This window comes from Cricetulus griseus, chromosome 7, assembly GCF_003668045.3.
Source record: "Cricetulus griseus strain 17A/GY chromosome 7, alternate assembly CriGri-PICRH-1.0, whole genome shotgun sequence".
In the NCBI taxonomy this organism is placed as follows: Eukaryota; Metazoa; Chordata; class Mammalia; order Rodentia; family Cricetidae; genus Cricetulus; species Cricetulus griseus.
The window spans coordinates 119,557,651-119,577,165 of NC_048600.1; the positions used below are offsets into that span (position 1 = coordinate 119,557,651).

General features: G+C 47.8%; 1 protein-coding gene across 2 annotated transcripts in view; it reads right to left on the minus strand.

Moving 5' to 3' along the window:
* The window catches only part of Tex2 (testis expressed 2), a 121,103-nt gene extending 101,789 nt beyond the window's left edge, over positions 1–19,314 (minus strand). The window contains exon 1 of one of the 2 annotated variants that reach the window (XM_027427809.2): positions 19,181–19,314. The gene's annotated coding sequence lies outside the window, so the exon portion shown is untranslated. Of the gene's footprint in view, positions 1–4,999; positions 5,083–19,180 lie in introns of those variants that run through there. The other variant, XM_027427808.2, reaches the window with a different exon arrangement.
* Positions 19,315–19,515: the final 201 nt, after the last annotated feature.

Genomic DNA, 19,515 nt, shown 5'->3' on the forward strand with positions numbered 1-19,515 from the left:
CAGAGGGAGGACTCTCCCTTTCAACCGGGAGAGCTCCCTGGGCTTGAAAGGGTTCCAGAACGGGTGACACCCACATGACCATAACCACAGCACTCGTGCTGGGAGCAGCACAAGCCTGAGCTTTCATCTCTGCCATGAGCTTTTGGCCTTGTCCTGTGATCTCGGCATCATTACCTCTTTGAACCTTAGTCTTCTCATTGCAAGGCTTCGAGGCCCACACCTTTAATCCCAGCATTCAAAAGGCAGAGGCAGGAGGATCTCTCTGAGTTCAAAGACAGCCTGGTCTACTTAGCAAAATCCAGGACAGCCAGGACTACAACTGAGAGATCCTGTATCACACCCCCTCCCAAAAAACAAAAACAAACAAACCCAGAATGTTCTGAAATTTGAATCAAGTACAAGTTTAGATGCCAGCCACAGCAATTCTCTATAAATAATAACCAGTCCCATTGTTATCGATTGTTCATTGTTCCCTACCTTTCTTTTTGAGACAGGGTCTCACTATGTAGTCTTGGCTATACTGGAACGTGCTATGTAGACCAAGGCTGGCCTCGAACTCATAGACATCTGCCTGCCTCTGTCTCCCAAGTGTTGTTTTCTACTTTTCAAAACACTGTCACAAACACCCAAGTGACAATTTGAAAGTCTTGAATGAGACTCTCAAATGACAGGACATTCCTGTAATCCCAGCTACTCAACAAACAAAAGCACAAGGCCAGCCTGGGCTATGACACAAAATCTTATCTCCAAACCAAAAAGTTCTGAATGAAGTAATTCCTTTCAACCACTGAATACCTCCACTCTTTGGGTTCATAAATTCATGTACTCTGAGACTCCAGCTGGGGCTGGAGGCAAGGGGACAAGTAACTAAGAAAGGAAGTTCTCAGTTTGTAAGAGACGTTGCTACTTAGAGCTCAATAAAGACGCACTCAGAATGCAGGGATAACAGGTAATATCGCCAGGCCTTCAGCCAGGCCTCTAGGTGCCAAGTGTAGGGTTCTGTTCACTCAGAGCTTCTCCACACCCATACCTTCTAGCATCCCTCCCATTAGCAGAGTCTCATTTCGTGTTACACCATCAAGACCACAAGGAGTTTGGAAAGGAACAACAGACAATCAGCTAACACGGAGTCACTTTAAAACTCCCATGGAAGAATACAGCAGTACGGGGCTCCAGTCTGTTTATATCGATCTTTATTTTTAACTGGGGGATTTAAAGGTGACAAAGAACTTAATGGATCGACAGAACAAAAGGAGCTGACTGGACATGGCTCATTAGTTCCTGAAAGTAATGCTTCTCGTGGGGATAACAGTCCGCTGAAGGACAGCGTTCCTGGCAAACTGGAAACCAGTCCTCTAGCCCATGAGCCCGGTTCATGGATCATCACCGGAGCCCCGAGGGGCAGAGCTTACTGGATGATCCAAAGCTTTATCCCAGAGCCACCTACAATTAACTGTTCACTCTGCTATTTGACAGTATCAATTGTTATGGGGGCTCACTGTATGCCAAGCACCTGAGTGACCTCACTTAACCCTCCTTATAACTTCCTATAAATACTGTACTACCATCATCCACCTAAGCTAAGACCACACTGACTATAAGACACGACAGTACTTTATCCAGCAAAACACATTTCATGTGCCACCGTAAGACTCCATAAGTCTTTAGATGATTGTTGTTAGGAACCAGAAGATAATACAGACTGCACTGTCTTGGTATTGCTACACCATGAATACTCTGTCTACGGGTGAAGAGACTGGGGTGCACAAAGCTGACGAGCAGACACACTGAGATGAATTCCCAGGAAGCCTGACTACCTTTCCCCTGAATCCTAAGGGTCCCCCCAAAACTGCACCCAGCAGAGAGGTGGGACACAGCTGCTGATTGGTCACTACCACAGTACAGAGCTCATTAGCTGGAGCTGAGCCTGACTTGTGATATGGACTCCACTCTAGATCAACTCTTCTAAACCCCACCTGGCTTCCAGGAAAACCGATGTGGTACAAAGGCAAAAGCACACCTTGGGGATCAAACAGCCCCACACTGAAGGTCCAGCTCTACGTCCAGTGAGCTGGTCGTCCTGGTGAAGTCATAGAACAATCCTGAGCCCCCTCCCTCCTCCAGAAAAACAGGCAATCATCCTGCCATCAGAGGCTGGTGCGGGACAAGACTGGGATGTGGGGGGTGGAAGAGCTAGGACCTGAAAAGCCGTCTTTTCAGTGACAGTCAACTTCTGCTCTGACATAGAATCAAGGAACCCAACATCCCATGACCTCAACAACTCCTAAGTGGGACCCTTAGAAGATATTAAGAGTCAAACAGGAGAATTTCTTTTTGTTAATTAATTTTTATGTGCATTAGTGTTTTTGCCATGGGTTTCAGGTCCCCTGGAACTGGACAGTTGTGAGCTGCCATGTGGGTGCTGGGAATTGAACCTGGCTCCTCTGAAAGTCAGTGCTCTTAACCAATGATCTATCTTCATAGCCCAAGAAAGAATTCCTTGAGGAAGAGAAAAAAAAAAGAAAGGAAACAAAAACTAGAAGCACCTAGATGATAAGGGAAGTGTTCTTTAATGATCTTCCTAACTTGTGAATAAATGAATGGACAGGAAAAAGGGAAGGAGACTCCTAACATGAAAAGACACCAGTCAACAAACACAAGGGTGAATACAATTTTATACTGAACCTGACACAGAAACTGGACTTTGAAGATTCAGTCTGATATCAAAGTAATCCACAGTGGAGGGATTGCTCCCTTTCCCTGTTTTTATTAGATAACATTCTGTACATTTCTCCCCTCAGAAAACAAGACCTTTTGACTTGGAGAAACCCCTTCCTCCTCTCCCCACCTCTATCATATCCACAAAGCCCAGCAGAATCTAGCAATAAAAAGTTATCAAATAAATACTTTTTTTTACTCTTGGCAATTTCTTCGTTCATAACATCCTACAGTAATTCTATCTAAAAATGTAATCAAGCTGGGATATGGCTCAGCTGGTAGCAGGCTTGCCGAGCATGCATGAAACTCTGGCTTTGGCTCCCAGCACCATGTAAACCCCGGGGTGATAGTGCAGGTCTGTGATCCCAGCACTCAGGAATGTCATCCTCATCTAGGTAACAAGTTTGAGGTCAGCCTGGGATACAGGAGACCTTTTCTCTAAATGTATGCATGCATACATACTACGAAGCCTAACCTTTGCTGCTCTTCCTAGAAGCAGCCTAAGAACATAATCTCTAGTAACATACAGTACCATGTCTGACATATGCTATCTCTCTCATTTCCCATCACTCAGTCCAAGCCATTCTTTTTGTTGTTTTGTTTTGTTTTTCAAGACAGGGTTTCCTTGTGCAGCTCTGGCTGTCCTGGAACTCAACTCTGTAGACCAGGCTGGCATAGAACTCACTGAGATCCACCTGCCTCTGCTTACTGCCTCTCAGGTGCTGGGATTAAAAGTGTGTGCACCACCACAGCCCGGCTCCAAACCACTCTTCAATTTGTCATTCCTCCTCACCTGTCTTTGTACTACCAATCAGTGAACTCCATTACCACCATGCTCTGGTCTGGATCTCCAGAAGATAAATGTGTGGAAGGGCAGCCCCCCAGAGCCCTCCACTACCCCTCTCCAAGTTTTCATGTCCACTCCCAGAGGAGCTCAGGTAGCAAAGACACCAGCAAAACTGACTCCATGCCCTCAGCCTCCAGAGGTTTTGAAGACTCTGAAAAGGTACTGAAACTCTTCAAGGGTTGGGAAAGGCTAACAGAAACGACGGTTTCACCAGACCAGGACAAGATAAGCTTTCCCTGCAAGTCATCCCAACATGAAACTCAAACCCAGATCCTTCAAACTCCTTCCCCAAGGGTCAAAGATCACCTGACCCTTCGCTCTTCCTTATTATCTGACACATAAAAGTCACTGTTTCTCTTCGAGTTTAAACTGGCTCTTGAGATTATTTCGGGAAGAATAATCAAAATACTTGAAAGACTATGCCTCTCAACTGAGCGCTGGGCAATGGTGTCAAGACACTTAGACCTCACACAGGAACAGGGCACAACCTGTGAACTCATGGATCCCACACTTCTTCAACTCTGAAGAAGTATGTACTCCTTGCATAGTATCTATGAAATCTAATGACAAAGTGCTCCTTAGCTCTGAAAAAGAGAGCGAGCGAGCGAGGGTGTTTAACAGACTTTGCCCTTAAATTTGATGCCGTGTAACCATAACAACTGATGGTTTAGGTAACCATCAACCCACTGAGGGGCTAAGTTTTCCAAAAAATCGTTCTCGGTGTGGGGAAAACTCCCCTGCACTAACTCCCGCGCGGAGTCGGAGCTCCGGAGTGGCGTGTGGTGCAATGGAGCCGGCGGTTCCCGTCCCCGCTACGGTCCCCGGGTCTCCGCCACCATCATCCCCGCGCTCCCAGCGGGGCAGCTGGCGTTAGGCCTCAGCCCAATGTCACTTGTTAACCTTCCGATCTCCCCGGGTTTCAGTGTGCCGCCGCCTCCCTTCGAAAGCTCCACAAATCACCCCCGCGGTCCCCGGCGTCCGCCAGGAGTTGCAGAAAAAACAAGCGAGGCGCCGACACGGTCGCTGACAGATTCGCGCAAAAGTAAACGCGCTTCTCCACTCCCAAGCTTCTCCCACGGTGGCCGAGGGGGCGGCGGGAAGCCGAGGCCCCACGCACAGAAGTGACAGGTGTTTTTCCTTCAGCGAGCGTGGGGACGCTGCTTCCCGGGACCCACACCGAGCCGGGGCACCGGCACCGGCAGGCTACACCTCCGGCCCCGGGGCGACCCCGCCCCACCCGGCCACCAAGCAGGGAAGGGACCTCCCAGGGCCACCCGTGCCGGCGTCCTGAGCCCCGGCAGCGTGGAAGGGGCTGAACCGAGCCTCGCTGCGCCAACGGCAGCAGCTGCGGGTGCCCGGCGCCGGCCACCCCAGCCCGGGGCCTGCTCCGCCCGACGCTCCCGAGCCGCCCCACCTGGCCCCGGGCGCGCTCACCCTGGATCCGCTGGCTGCCTCATCCTACTGCGCCGGCGCCCGTGCTCTGCGGCCGCGCGGCTCCGGCTCCAGCGGGCCCGGGGCCGCCCGCCCCCGCCCCGGCCAGGGGCGCGGGGCGAACCAGCCGCGCACCAGACAAGACCCAATCCAGCCGGTGCCGCGCGCCTGCGAGAGGCTGCGAGCATCGACGGGCGATTGGGCAGGGCTGTTAAAGGGGCTGCGGCGCTGCCGACTGGAGCGAAGGGGCAGCCCCGAGGTACAGCGAGTTACCTGGCCGAGTCCCAATGGGAGGAGGAGCCAGAGTTTTCTCTCCCAATGAGGCTGAGGCGCTTACCCCAGCTTTTTTTTTTTTTTTTTTTTTTTACATTTCTTAACTTCCTCTTCCTGAAATTTAGCAACAAGTGCCTCCAGCCGGGAGGGAAACAGAGGTTGCAAAAATCTGGAGATTTTGGGCTTGACAGATTGATACGAATTGGGGTCTTAGGAGGTCATCAGACACATTTGTCCCTGCCAATTCCAGAAACTGCATTAAAAAGGCAATTTCCGAGCTCCTCCTTCTCCTCCACACCTGACTGTAACAACCAATCCCAAACTGATTAGTAGAATTAGCGCCTAGAACTCGTGTGACGTATATCATATTATGATTTCTTTTTTTTAATACAGACCAGGCTGGTTTCAGACTTGATATGTAGCTGAAGACAACTTTGACCTCTAAGCCTTCTGTCTCTGCCTCCCTCCCAGTGTTAGGACTGACTATAGGCATATAAACCACCACACCTGGATAACATAAATTTACCTTAGAGACACGGTGTCTGGGGGCGGGAGAAGGAATGTGACTTTGAAAGATGTGTTTTCACTTAAAATGACTTTCTTGGGATGGTCAAGTCTATTTTACATTCATCAGTTACTTACGGGGTAATGGGAAGGGGTGGAGGGCAGGCAGGACCCTCAAGCTTATTGGCAGATTGTGACAGTACTGTCTGCTTATCCACTTTGCCTTCTAAATGAGTGGGTCCCAAACTTCATCATCAGACCCATCCCAGAGGGTTTTAGCATGCAGATTCCCGAGTCCCACCCAAAGTCTCTTAATTCGATATGACTGAATACCGGTGGGTCTGTGACATTAAATTTTCAACATTCTTTCCCCTGGAGATTCTGATAGGGTGGACTCCGCAGGCCAAAATCTTTTGAGTCTATCATAGCTGTGAAATTAAAACTTAACTGCTAAAAATAAAGCTAGACTCTTCTTTATAAACCAAATCCATAATATGTTTGGGAGGCTTAATAGTTAATAAATCTAGAGATCTCAAACCCTAGGGCTTCTAGGGCCCTAGAAGCAACAGATGACAGCTTGAACTCCTGCTGGAGGAAAAAGCAAGGTTATAGCCTAACACTTAAGGAAGTAGTCTTGTTCAGTAAGACAATGCATAAACATTTTAATGGCAAACACACATCATCACTAGGACCAGTCATAACTCCAGAAGGATACCCTGCCCCTTTGGTGTCACATTCCAACGTCATCATCAAGCTTTATTGCCTACTCTCTAGGCCAAATTCCTTTTCAGGATCTAGTGTCCCAGACACCTGTGTGACCCAGAAGTCACTGACCTGGATTTGGAGGTCAGGCCTTGTATTACTCAAATTTCAATAGAGGAAAAGAATGGATAGATAGCATGAATACAGAAAACAAAGAGGATTTCTTAGACTGACTTGCATGATACAGTCTGTCTTCACACTAGAGAGACAGAGAATAGAGAGCCTCAGGCCCTGAGGCTAGATGAATCAATAGCCTCTGTCTTACACCAAAGGGCTGGAGGATTGTTGGAGAGACACTCAGTCTTCAGCCCAGTTGAAAGCCCAGAGAAGCAGGATTCTGACGCCAGTGACACATCCTGGCAGCAGCGGTAGCATTCACCATCAAGAAGTAAAGACAGGTAGGCAAAAAGCCCAAATGCTTCCCAGCCCTCCTCAGACTTAAGCCTCTGCTGAAGGTTCCACACAATTAGCCTAATCCCCCATGGGTGTGCATAGAAGCACTCCTAGATGGTTCTAGATCCAACCAACTTAACAACCAAGATTGACCATTACAGCTCTCTTCTTTTGCTGTGATGAGCACTGTGTGTAATGGGCATGTCAGCAATGGATTGGCCCCAATCAGGGCTGATCCCTAGGCATATTTGCCTGGAACTGTTGTTTGCCTTCCTTAGTCTTCCCAAAAGCAAATGATTTATTGCTAGGTGTAAGGATCACATGTGTAGTCTGGAATCCCAGCACTGGGGAGGCTGAAGCTGAAGACTTAACTTGAGTTTGAGGCCAATTGGCCTCAAATCCAGGTGAGAGAAGGAGGAAGAAAAGAGAAGACAAAGAGGGAGAAGGAAGAGAGAGGAAATATTATTGGCTGGATAGGGGAGGGTTCTAATCATTAGTCCCTGTATAGTGGGAGCCAAGATTCCACCATCTTGTCCCTCTGAAGCCATCTAAGGTCTGACTCAGAGCTGACAGCCCTCCAACCCCCCCACACACCCTCCTATCCCCCACCCCCTGATTACACCCCTTCCTATGGGAAAGTCTCTTAGAAAATTACCAAACTCTGCCCTAGGGAACTTGAGGTCAACATGCCCCAACTAACTGCCACTTTTGGCTTCTGTTAAACTGCTTGCTTGCTCTGTTTCCTCCTGCAACTGCCAACCTGGATATGTGTTTGTTTTCCTTTCAAAGCTCCCTGCAGAAACCAGTCAGGGCTGCTCTGTGAGAACTGTTCTCCCCAGGCAGCTTCCAGCCAGCTTAATAATGATTCTCAAATTCAGACTCTGGTTCTGTAAAGTGTTCATTGGGGTCTTTGCCCCCGTGCTGCCCAGAACCACACAGCAAGCATGGATATCAGCGGTGACACAGCTTGAAACTCTTCTTGGCCACATATCCAAAATGTCACCTTGGTGGGGGGGACTGAGAAAGGGTGACCACCACCCTCCTTGCCCATACCTAGCCTTCCACAAATATTATACTTATCAATTCATCCTCAGCATGACCTCCAACTAAGCGCAACAAGGCCTTGTGTGAAGACTTGGAAGAGACCATTTTTGAAAAGTGAGGATTGTGAGACATTGAGATGACTCACCCAATACGGATGCCCACCACTAACAACCAGAGTTCAGTCTCTGGGACCCACCTATTAGAAGAAGAGAACCAACTCTCAAAAGATGTCCTGAGACACGGAAGCACACGCATACCCACACATCTGTGAATGGTGGCACATCCTTTGTCCCTATTACTCAGGAGGCAGAGGCATGGGGAGTTTTATGTGAGGCCAGCCTGGTCTACAAAGCAAGTTCTGGAGTAAGACACCCACCCACCCACCCACCCCCATCTCAACTAAGTGAAAGAAAAAAATTAAGGACCCACATGCTTGGAAAATATGAACAAACAATAGCTTAACGCTGATGCTTCCTCTGGAGAGGCCACTATGCTCCAGACACCATCCCAAGCCCTTGGCACACGGGAACTCATTGAAACTGTATAGTAACCTGGTGTAGTAGACATGATTATCTCCAGCGTACAAATGTAGAAACTGAAGCTCACAGAGGACCAAGGGTGTATCTAAGACAGGGATGGCTAGCTAAAGAGTCAATACCCCTGATCCTAAAGAGGAAGCTCCTCCTAGCCGTTCTGCTACAGAGTCTGCCAAAACACCCGGGCACAGCATAACTTCAAAAGCCAAATAGCACTAATCTGTGCCAAAAGGAAATATAATACAGAAGCACAGCTTTGGAGTTTAAGCCCAGTTACCATCTGCTTGCCCTTGATTCGAACAGTTATATAATTAAAACTCAGACTATCAGATTGCTCATCTATAAAATGGAAATAAGTTTTTGAGATAGGTTTTCATGTAGCCTAGACTAGCTTCAAATTCACTATGTAGACAAGGATAACCTTGAACTCATCCCCCTGCCTCTACCTCTTGTGTACTGGGATTATAGGCGCGTACCACCATGCTCAATGTATGAATTGCTGGGAAGTGAACCGGGGATTTATACATGCTAAGAAAACACTCTACCAACTGAGCTACTTTACCCTCCATCCCTAGAAATAACAAATTCTGTCTTTGGGGGCTTGCATGAAGATAACATTAACTAAAGACCATGTGACTATACAGACGGCCCCAACTCATGATGGTTCAATTGGTGATTTTTATTTTTTATTTATTACTATTATTATTTGTTTGTTTGTTGTTTTTTTGTTGTTTTTAGACAGGGTTTCCCTGTGTAACTTTGGAGCCTGTCGTGGTACTAGCTCTTGTAGACCAGGTTGGTCTTGAACTCACAGAGATCTGCCTGCCTCTGCCTCTTGAGTGCTGGGATTAAAGATGTGCACCACCACTCAGCGCCCAGTGGGTGATTTTTATCATCAATTTTTGAGTGGTACATATGTGCATGCATGTGGAGGCCAGAGGACAGCCTATGGGAGTCAGTTCTCTTCTTCCACCGTGTAAGTAACATAGATCAAACTCAGGTCATCAGGCTTGGTGGCAAGCACCCTTACTCACTGAGGCATCTCTCTGGCCCCCACTGATGAATGTCCAATGTTATGATAGGATAAATGTGGAAGATATTCAATAGAATACTTCAAATTTTGATGCTTTCTCACACTGGCAGTATGGGGCATGGTGCTTTCTCAGTGCTGGGCAATGGCAGTGAGTGGCAGCTCCCACTCAGCCATGTGACTGTGAGCAGAAATGGCCAATATTCCACAGCATGCCCTGAGGCTAAGCTCTGAGGGTTGGTAGGTTACGTGCATTTTATTTATTTATTGGTTTTTCGAGACAGGGTTTCTCTGTGTAGCTTTGGATCCTGTCCTGGAACTCACTCTGTAGACCAGGCTGGCCTCGAACTCAAGAGATCCTCCTGCCTCTGCTTCCCGAGGGCTGGAATTAAAGGTGTTTGCCACCACAGCCTGGCATGTTACTTGTATTTAATGCATTTTTGTTTGTTTGTTTTTACTTCCCCTGTAACATCACTATAGGTCAAGGAATGAGTATAGACACTTGTTTTGAACTTAAAAATGAAAAGAGAGTTTATGCAGATCAGGGGCTGAAATGCTAAATTTACATATCAACCAAGATTCCTTACTTTATATCCACACCTCTGGATGTTCTAGATGTATAGCATGTACAAAGTGAACTAACAAGGTCTCCTTATAGTAGAATCTTTTTAAACCCACATTTTTGTTTATTTTGTGTGCACCTGTGTATGTACAGAGGCATTCAAATGCCTGGATGATATGTGGAGGTCAAACGACACTTAAAGGAGTCCATTCTTTCCTACCATGTGGGTCCCGGGGATCGAACTCAGGTCACCAGCCTTCTTGGCAAGCATTTTTGCCTACAGAGCCACCTTTCCAGCCATATGGTATAATCCTATGTCTTAGAAATTTCAAGATAATATTTTTCTCATGAATCTATAAACAACAAAGCTAATTCCATTTTTGCAACAGCCTTGCACATTTGGAAGGAGAAATTGTTAAGAAAAGCACAGGTCAGCGGGGCGGTGGTGGTGCATGCCTTTAAACCCAGCACTTGGGAGGCAGAGGCAGGAGGATCTCTGTGAGTTTGAGGCCAGCCTGGTCTACAAAGCTACACAGAGAAACCCTGTCTCAAAAAACAAGAAAACCAAAAAAACAAAAACTCCCAGCACTGGGGAGGCAGAGGCAAGCAGATCTCTGTGAGTTTGAGACCAGCCTGGTCTACAAGAGGGAGTGCCAGGACACCCTCCAAAGACACAGAGAAACCCTGTCTCAAAAAAAGAAAAGAAAAGGAAAGGAAAGAACAGAAAAGAAAAGCACAGGTCTGGGCATGTAACTCAATTGGCAAAATGATTATCCAGCATATAGGAAGCTCTGGGGTTGATCCCCAGTGCTACATAAACTAGGCATGATGGTACACACCTGTAATCTCAGCATTTAGGCGGTGAGTACTAGAAGAGTAGGAGTTCAAGGTTAACCTCAGCTACATAATGAATTATAGGCCAGCCTGGGCTACATGATACCAGAAAGTAAAAGAAAAAGAGAGGGAAATGGGAAGAGAAAAAACAAAAAACAAAAAAGAAAACAAGACTAAAAGTTGAACCACTTGTTCATCTAACAAAGGTTAGGGACCCATTGTGTCACTAAGCTGTACCAAACATTCCAGAAGAAGCAGGTGGAATGGCGGGCAGTGGTGCCCTGATGGATTTGGGGCACCATTTCTAGGAATGAAAGCCCTACCAGTTGGTAGAGCAGTGCAGACTCCCTCAGGTGTGAAGGGTCTGGACCTGTTACTCCTTTCTTGGCTACATGGTGTCTCCTTGGTGGCCTCTCTCTGCATCCTGTCTCCAGAATTCTCCTGGTCTGGTAGCCCTGCCTATACTTCCTGCCTGGCTACTGGCCAATCAGTATTTTATTCATCAACCGATAAGAGAAACATATATACAGAAGGCCATTCCCCATCACAGGTGTAAGCCCAGGCGTTGGGGGAAAGAACTAAACCTTTATAAACCCCAGAGTTTCCCAATAATATTTTAGGATAACCAGATACAAGTTGTTAAAATAAATCAGAAAAGTAGTAAAACCCTAATGAACCAGATGTAGTGGCTTGCATCAATAATCCCAGCTTGAGGATTGGGAATTCAAGGTCACCAGCCTGTGCTACAGGTGAAATGGTGCTGGAGCCCGGGATGGTCGTGCAAACCTTTAATCTCAGCATTCCGGAGGCGGATCTCTGTAAGATTGAGGCCAGCCTGATCTCTCTATAGCCAGGGTTACAAAGAGAAACCCCGTCTCAAAAAGAAAAAAAAAGAAATGTCTTGGAGGGGAAAAAAAAAAAAAAAAGGTGTTGTCACTAAAGCCAAGGGAGGAAAGGTTCACTTGTTTAATTGGTGACAAAAAGCAGTGCAATTGGGGCAGGAAATACTGAGCCTCTCTGGAGCCAAGCTGAGAAGAGATATGAAGAAAAGAGAACGTGGAGGCTGAGGGGGCTGGGGAGACAGGAAGTTAGCCTGGGGTGGGAAGATGGTCCTCTCTTCCCCAGAGCTGGATATGATAAATGGGGCGTGGTGCTGATTCATTCTGAGGTGGAGGCAGGAAGCAGAGGAAACTCTGGCCTGATGGCTTCTGGCTTTTAGCTTATAAGTAGGAATGAGGTTAATCTCTTGAGACTGGGTAAGGAGCCAATAGCCAAGAGGCATTGTGGCAAACAGTGGCTGTTGGGAAGCCCACGGAGGGAATGAAAGAGGGCGCTACCCCTGGAGAGGGAAGGTTCTGTGCAGCAAAAAGGACCCTTCATTCATTGCATTTCTTGGGACAAAATACCTGACAAAAGCAATCTAAGGAAAGAAGAAGGGTTGATGGGTGGGCAAGTCATAGTTTGAGAGTGCCGCCGAGCATGGTGGAGAAGCCATGCCAGCATGCCAGTCAGGAAGCAGAGAGATGGAGATGAAAGTGGGTGCTCAGCGCTCTCTCTCTCTCTCTCTCTCTCTCTCTCTCTCTCTCTCTCTCTCTCTCCCTCGGATTCCACCTGTGACCCCACCCACCTTTAGAATGGGGTCCCAGGCGACCACTCATCTTGTCAAGTTGACAACCAATATCAACTGTTCACAGGCCACAAGGTCACCCTAGCCACTGGGTCAGACCTTTAGAGTTCAGGGTCAGGAACAACAAATACTGAATGTGAGAGAATTTAGGACACTTAGGCTGAAGAGATACGTCAGGAGTTCTATCCGTGTTGTATGATGAAAGAAGAAAACCGAAAGAGCAAGAACTGGGAACAACCAGACTTCCTGTTCATCCAGGCACAGAGAAGGCCAGGCGGTCACAGGCAAATTCTGAGCGGTGATAAGGTCAAGTGCAGCCACAGAGCAGAGCACTTAACCTTGACTCCTCTATGTTAACTCTGACTCCTCTATGGGACTCACTTGAGGTCTGGAACAGCCCCTAGCTGTTCACGCTATCTCACCCATGGTAGAGGTGGGGTTGGGAAGGGCTGGAAGCTTCACCCCAGCCCCCGGCATCCATACCCCAAAAGTCTAAAATTTTATGGTGGAAGTTCCACCCGAGACCCTGACCTCTATCTCCCTCCAAACCCTGCTGCATCTCAGAAAGCCAGCCAAATGATGACCCCTCCCCCACAGATGCTCAAGACCACTCCCACAGGGTATTTAAACTGACCCCCAGAAAACACACTTGTGGTTTTTCCAGTCTCTCTTTCTTGTCTCCTCTCTGGGGTGGGGGTTGGGGGGGGGGAGGGCTGGAAGGCCATCCAAGAGTGTTGTATCAATTAAATGTGGGCTTTTAAAATTTGGTTTGTTTGGTCTGATTTGGATTGCTGCATTGGCAGAGAAGCTTACCAGGGTGTAGAAATTTTTCCACTGTCCTCTCAGCTAGCTTTCCCTCAGAAGGACAACCTGTTAACACTCAGGAGGTCCGCCATCTGTCTCAAGAGATGAGCATTTGTGGGAAGGCTTTCTGAGATGAGTCTTTGGATGATCGTAAAACCTCACTTGGAGGTTGGAGGGTCATGCAAAGAATTCCTTTTTTTCTTTTTTCTTTTTTCTTTTCTATGTTGAAATAGGGTCTCTTGTAGCCCAGCCCAAGCTGGTTTCAAACCTTCTATGTAGCTGAGGATGACTTTGAACTTCTGATCCTTCTTGCCTCCACCTCCCATGTGCTGGGACTATAGGCAGGGGCCACTGTGCCCAACCATAAAACACAAGAATTGCCCTTCTCTACACAAGTGAGCTAATTAACCAGAAAAACCATATATTGGAAATACCAAAAATACCACCCCACAGAAGAGGAACCAAATCCACAGGGGGTAAAGCTTCCCCTCCTCGTCTCCAACCCTACTCCCAGCCCTGCTCTGCTGGGTCACCACAGCAGGAAATGGTTTGAGTTTTTCTGTTATGAATATGATAGCAGCTTCTATCATCAGCACAGTTGGGAGAAAAACCACCCATTTTCTTTCAACCTATTCACAATTACTAACACGGCTGAATCTCCCTCCCAATATTCGGTCTAAAGCATAGTTTTACAATTGCTGTTGTTGGCACTACAAAAATCTATTCTTTATTTAAAATCTAACCTTGCTGGGTTGTGGTGGCACACACCTTTAATCCCCAGCACTTGGAAGGCAGAAGCAGGGGGATCTCTGTGAGCTTGAGGCCAGTCTGGTCTGCAGAGCCAGTTCCAGTACAGCCAGAGCGGTTACACAGAGAACCTCTGTTTTGAAAAAACAAACAAAAAAGAAAGAAAGAAGAAAGAAAGAAAGAAAGAAAGAAAGAAAGAAAGAAAGAAAGAGAAGGAAGGAAGGAGAAAAAAGAAAAGACGAGAAGCCCCATCAATTCCCCATCCTCAGGGAGCACTTATCCAGCCTTTGTAGTCTTTCCCTGCCCTTCTGTGGTACCCAGCCTCCATGTCTCTTGTGAGCCTAACTTTGTACTCATTCCTGACCTGTCAGTCTTCCTCAGATGAACCAGGCCTGGTCTTTATGGTAAACAGGATTTGTGGGGGTGACAGGGAAGAGAGCGATTTTCAGGATCCTGCCTTGGTGTTTTGGGTCACTCTGGAGAAGCAGCCACCACCTTCCATCAACCTTCAAGCAGCCACAGAGTAGCCCATGTGCTGAGGGCCAGGAGCTTCCTGCCAACAGGGAGGACCAACTGGACAACTGGATGAATGAGCCACCCTGGAAATCCATCCTTCAGTCCCAATCAAGCTGTCAGACAATTGTTGTCCTGGCTAAAAGAAACAAAACAAAACAAAAAATGTGTGTGTGTGTGTGTGTGTGTGTGTGTGTGTGTGTGTGTGTGTGTGTACAATACACAGAGGGCTAAAATCAACTTCAAGTTCATCATTTCCTGTATTTTTTGTTTGTTTATTTGAGATAGAGACTGCCTTGGCTGACTTTGAACTCACTATGTGGATCAGGCTGGTCTGCCTCTGGCCCTCCTGCGTGCCGGAATGAAAGGTATGGAGCACCAGGTCTAGCTTCTTGCCTACCCACTCCCTTTTTTTTTTTTTTTTTTTTTTTGAGTTAGATATTCTCTTTGAACCTGGAAATACATTATTGGTAGACTGGCTGGCTGTCTGGTGACCTCAGGGGACATACCTGTCTCCTTCCCGAAGCTCTCTCTCCTGACCCTCAGCACTAGGCTTACAGATGCATGCTACTGTGCTCAGCTTTTGTGTGGACTCAAGAGAGCCGAAGTCATGTCTCCATGCTTATGCTACAAGCACTGTACCGGCTGAGCCACCTCCCCAGACCCCTTCCTGACATTTAGACGGCAATCTCATGAGACTTCCAAGAAATGTTCCGAAAAACTCTTCTCTTAATTCCTGTGAAAGATAACCGTCCATCATTTTACTTTACTTTTCCCCATCTGAGCAGGACCACATGCATCCCAGGTTAACCCTGAGCTGACTATATAGTTAAGAATGTCCTTGAGTTTCTGGTCCTCCTGTCTCCCCAGTGCTGGGGTCCCAGGCATGTGCCACTACACTCTGTTTAAGTGGCGCTGGGGACTGGACCCAGAGCCTTACGTATGCTAGCCACATAGGCACCCTATCAAGTGAGTTACATCTCTAGCCCCGTTTACCATCATTTTAAACCATTGGGTTTGGAGACTGTTCATGTGCCAGCAGATAATTAACACACCTATGGCTAGCTTTAACCAATGGACTAAGGCAGAAGAACTAGCCTGGCACTTGGCCCAGGCCTTAAGGGGGCCAAAGATTTCATTCTGGCTTCCAATCAGCCCCACATTATCAGAAGCCCGAGCCACTTGGAGAACTCACATCAGAAGGATGTTAAACACTCCAGGTAGAATAAATGCCCAGTGAGCGTCCAGCCAACAGCCAGCCCCAATGGTCATCTCCGGATGAAGTGTAGAGGTTCCCCACTGAGCTAGACCCTGGATAACTGCAGCCTTAGCCATCGTGACATGGAACAGAACACACAGCTGAGCTCAGTCAACCCACAGCAACCTGAGGAAGCCAGATGGCTGGGGTTTCCAGGCTCTGTTCCCTATCCAGTGCCCCCTTCCTTTTTCTGTGGGTTCTCACAGGCCCAGGCAGATGCTTCCTAAGGAAGCACTCCATCCAGAGGTTTTCTATTATGGGGTGTTGACACTTGGTGGTAAGAGAACAGATAGGGCCCTCCACCTTACAGGTGACACCTGCTCTGTGTAGCCAGAGGGAACTGGAAACAGTCCCAAACAGACCAAACAGGTCCCTGAGCCACACAGGCAAGAAGTTGAACAAATGCTGTTTGCCACTTGTCTTTGTCAGGGTTACTGCTGCTGTGATGAAACACCACGGCCAAAGCAACTTGTGTGTGTGTGTGGGGGGGGTATTTTATTTGGCTCACACTTCCACATCTTAATGCATCACTGAAGGAAGTCGGGACAGGAACTCAAGCAGGGCAGGAACCTGGAGGCAGGAGCTGATGCAGAGGCCATGGAGAGTGCTGCTTACTGGCTTGCACAACCTGCTTATAGAACCCAGGACCGCCAGCCCAGGGATGGCACCACCCACCATGTGCTGTGCCCTCCCTCGTCATTCACTAATTAAGAAAATGCCCCACAGGTTGCCCGCAGCCAGATCTGACCGAAGCATTTTCTCTTTTTTTTTTTTTTTTTTTTTTTTTTGGTTTTTTGAGACAGGGTTTCTCTGTGGCTTTGGAGGCTGTCCTGGAACTAGCTCTTGTAGACCAGGCTGATCTCGAACTCACAGAGATCCGCCTGCCTCTGCCTCCCAAGTGCTGGGATTAAAGGTGTGAGCCCCCACCGCCAGGCTGGCATTTTCTCAACTGAGGCTCCCTCCACTGCAATGACTCTAGCCTGTGTCAAATTAACATAAATTAGGCAGCACATCCCACTATCCTTTCAAAAAGCAAAGTCCTGTAGCTGCCTATTGGTTAGAAGTGACCGGCTCGCAGAGTACCAGGGGCCTGAGCTATGTTTAACCCAGGTCTCTGTTTCTGGGAAGATCTCGCGCTGGTTTATTAAATTCCTCTGTTTACTAAAGAGCCTCCACAATTACTTTTCCTAGGAGAGCCGACAGCCATGGCTGAGGTGAGGTTGCTATCATTCCCACTGGAAAACTAAACTCATCAAAGTCAAGAAGCCAAGAAGCCATGGCTTCTGCTCACAAGCCCAGCTACCTGGTGAACTTGGCTTCCCTTCTGCTCCCAAGCCCTGCTGCTTCCCAGCTTGCCTCCTGCATCACACTGAGCAGTTGTGGAAGTGACTCATGTAAATCAACATCGGCAATGGCATCTGACCCTGACCCCGACTCTACGTCATCCCTACAATAGTCATCCCCTTTCAAAGCTATTGAAAGGTTCAGCATTACGCTGGCCTGCCCCTGTTACCTGGAGGAATCCACTCAGGCAGAACCCTGGTCAGCCCAGGGTTCCATGGGAACTGAGTCTGCACGGAGGTGCAAAGGACCCTTTAAAAGACAGACCCTGCCCATTTACACTCTCTTTACATTCTACTCTATTCTCTCTCTCTCTCTCTCTCTCTCTCTCTCTCTCTCTCTCTCTCTCTCTCTCTCTCTCTCTCTCGTGACCGGCCTTGGCGGTCAGCCTCCTCTTCTCTCTTAGTCTCCCTACTCTGCGGGGCTAATAATAAACTGGTTAATATATCTCATCTTGCGCCTCTTTCTTCAAAAATTTTAACAGCTATGCTTACTAAGCCAGAAAGGTATCTCCCCAACTTCAGAAGTCATCCAGGTTCCAGAGGCTGGAGTGTATGATATAAATTACTGACCCAGGCAGAAAGTGTTAAAGCCTCAGGACGGTCCCCCCACGACACCTAGTGGGAATACCAGTCTTTACTCTTGTTTTTTGCCCCCTCTCTTTTAGCTTTGTTATTATTAGTGTGTGTGTGTGTGTGTGTGTGTGTGTGTGTGTGTGTGTGTGTGTGTGTGTGTGCATGTCTATGTATCTGTGTCTGTGTGTTTGAATGCAGGCATGTGTGGAGGTCAGAAGGTTCCAGAGTTGTTTGGCAAGTGCCTTTATCTGTTCAGCCAAATCCCCACCCCTCCCCCACCCCACCTTTCTTCTATTGTTCTATTTCCTTGTTCTCACCTTTCCAAACCCACCCTTCTGGTATCTGCCCAGTGATGTGGCAGTTCTCATGAAGGTTGCTTTGATTCATGGATCATGAATAAAAGCCAATTACATCTCTAATCCTGTTCATTTTAATTTTATCTCTTGACGAGCCCATTGGCATCTCTCAACTCAACCGGAACTCTCTGACTTGGTCTGGTCTCTTATGGTCTTCAGGCTGTGGTGGGACACAGAGACCCGAACATGCACTTCTGATGGTCCTTGTCATACCTAACAGGTCTAGTGAGGCAGGACCTTCATCTGGCCCCCAGTTCCAGGAAGCACAGGTGGAGTGTTGACCGGGCAGGCTATTATACAGCTGCAAGTCCCCGAACAACCCAGCTACCTTCATCCAGAAATGAAACACCTAAGAAGCTGGGGTGTCCTTCTCTTGTGCCCGCAATTACTGTTTTTAACAGTGTTTGGGCAACGCAGAAAAATCTGAGGGTCAAACAAACAAACAAAACCTGAGAAGACTGGGCACTTGATTACCCAGGATCCACCTGTGCGTGAGGCACAGGGAAAAGATGGCCACACTGGGAGAGATCCATGACTAACCCCTTGTTGCTCTGAAGGATGGGCCAGCCAGGGGCCTGCACAGTGTCACTCAAGGTTCCTGTGGAGCTGGGATTGAACTGCCAGGACCTTTTTAAGAACCTGGTTACCAAACTCATGTATCAGAGATAATTCTATTTAACCTTTATGTTCACAAAGACTGCCCCAGGACACACATGAAACCTGCTGCCTTTTCTTGCTCTCTGGAGATCAATCCATTCTTAATCCTAGCCTTTGTTCCAGTGTCCATCTCTTCTTCCTCCTCAGAAGCCTTCCCCTTTCACCAGGCTTAAGTTCTTTTCCTCTAAAGATGAAATCAAGCCTGTCGCCCTGGCAACCGGCTCCTTTGGCCTTGGGTTGTAAATTGAGAGTGGCCTATGTTCCTCTGCTCTTCTCTTGCTGTGGTCTAGGCATCCTTTGTGGCACTTACTGAGAGTGATTCAAAGCCATTACTGGTGTCCCCACCCCACCAGAGGACTAGCTCTCACCTTTTCCTCCTACTCCAAGGCCAGGACATTGCAGGCTCCTATAAATGTTGTTGCAGACAGAATGCTGTCCATTAGAAGAAGGTGAAGGCCCCTCAGTGAGTGTGTTGGGTTCCCAGCTCAGCCTTCCCCATACTGCTGTGTTCTCTTCAGGGAGAGTAGGGGAAGCACCTGTCCCTGGCTACTTGCTACCCAGCCCGTTCACACCACCTTGTGGTCAAATTAAGCAACTTCTCTTTTCAGCTATATAGCCTAGGCTGGCACGGAATTCCAAACAATTCTCCTAGCTCAGCCTCAAGAGTGCTGAGATTACAGGTATTTGCCACCAGATAGCCAGC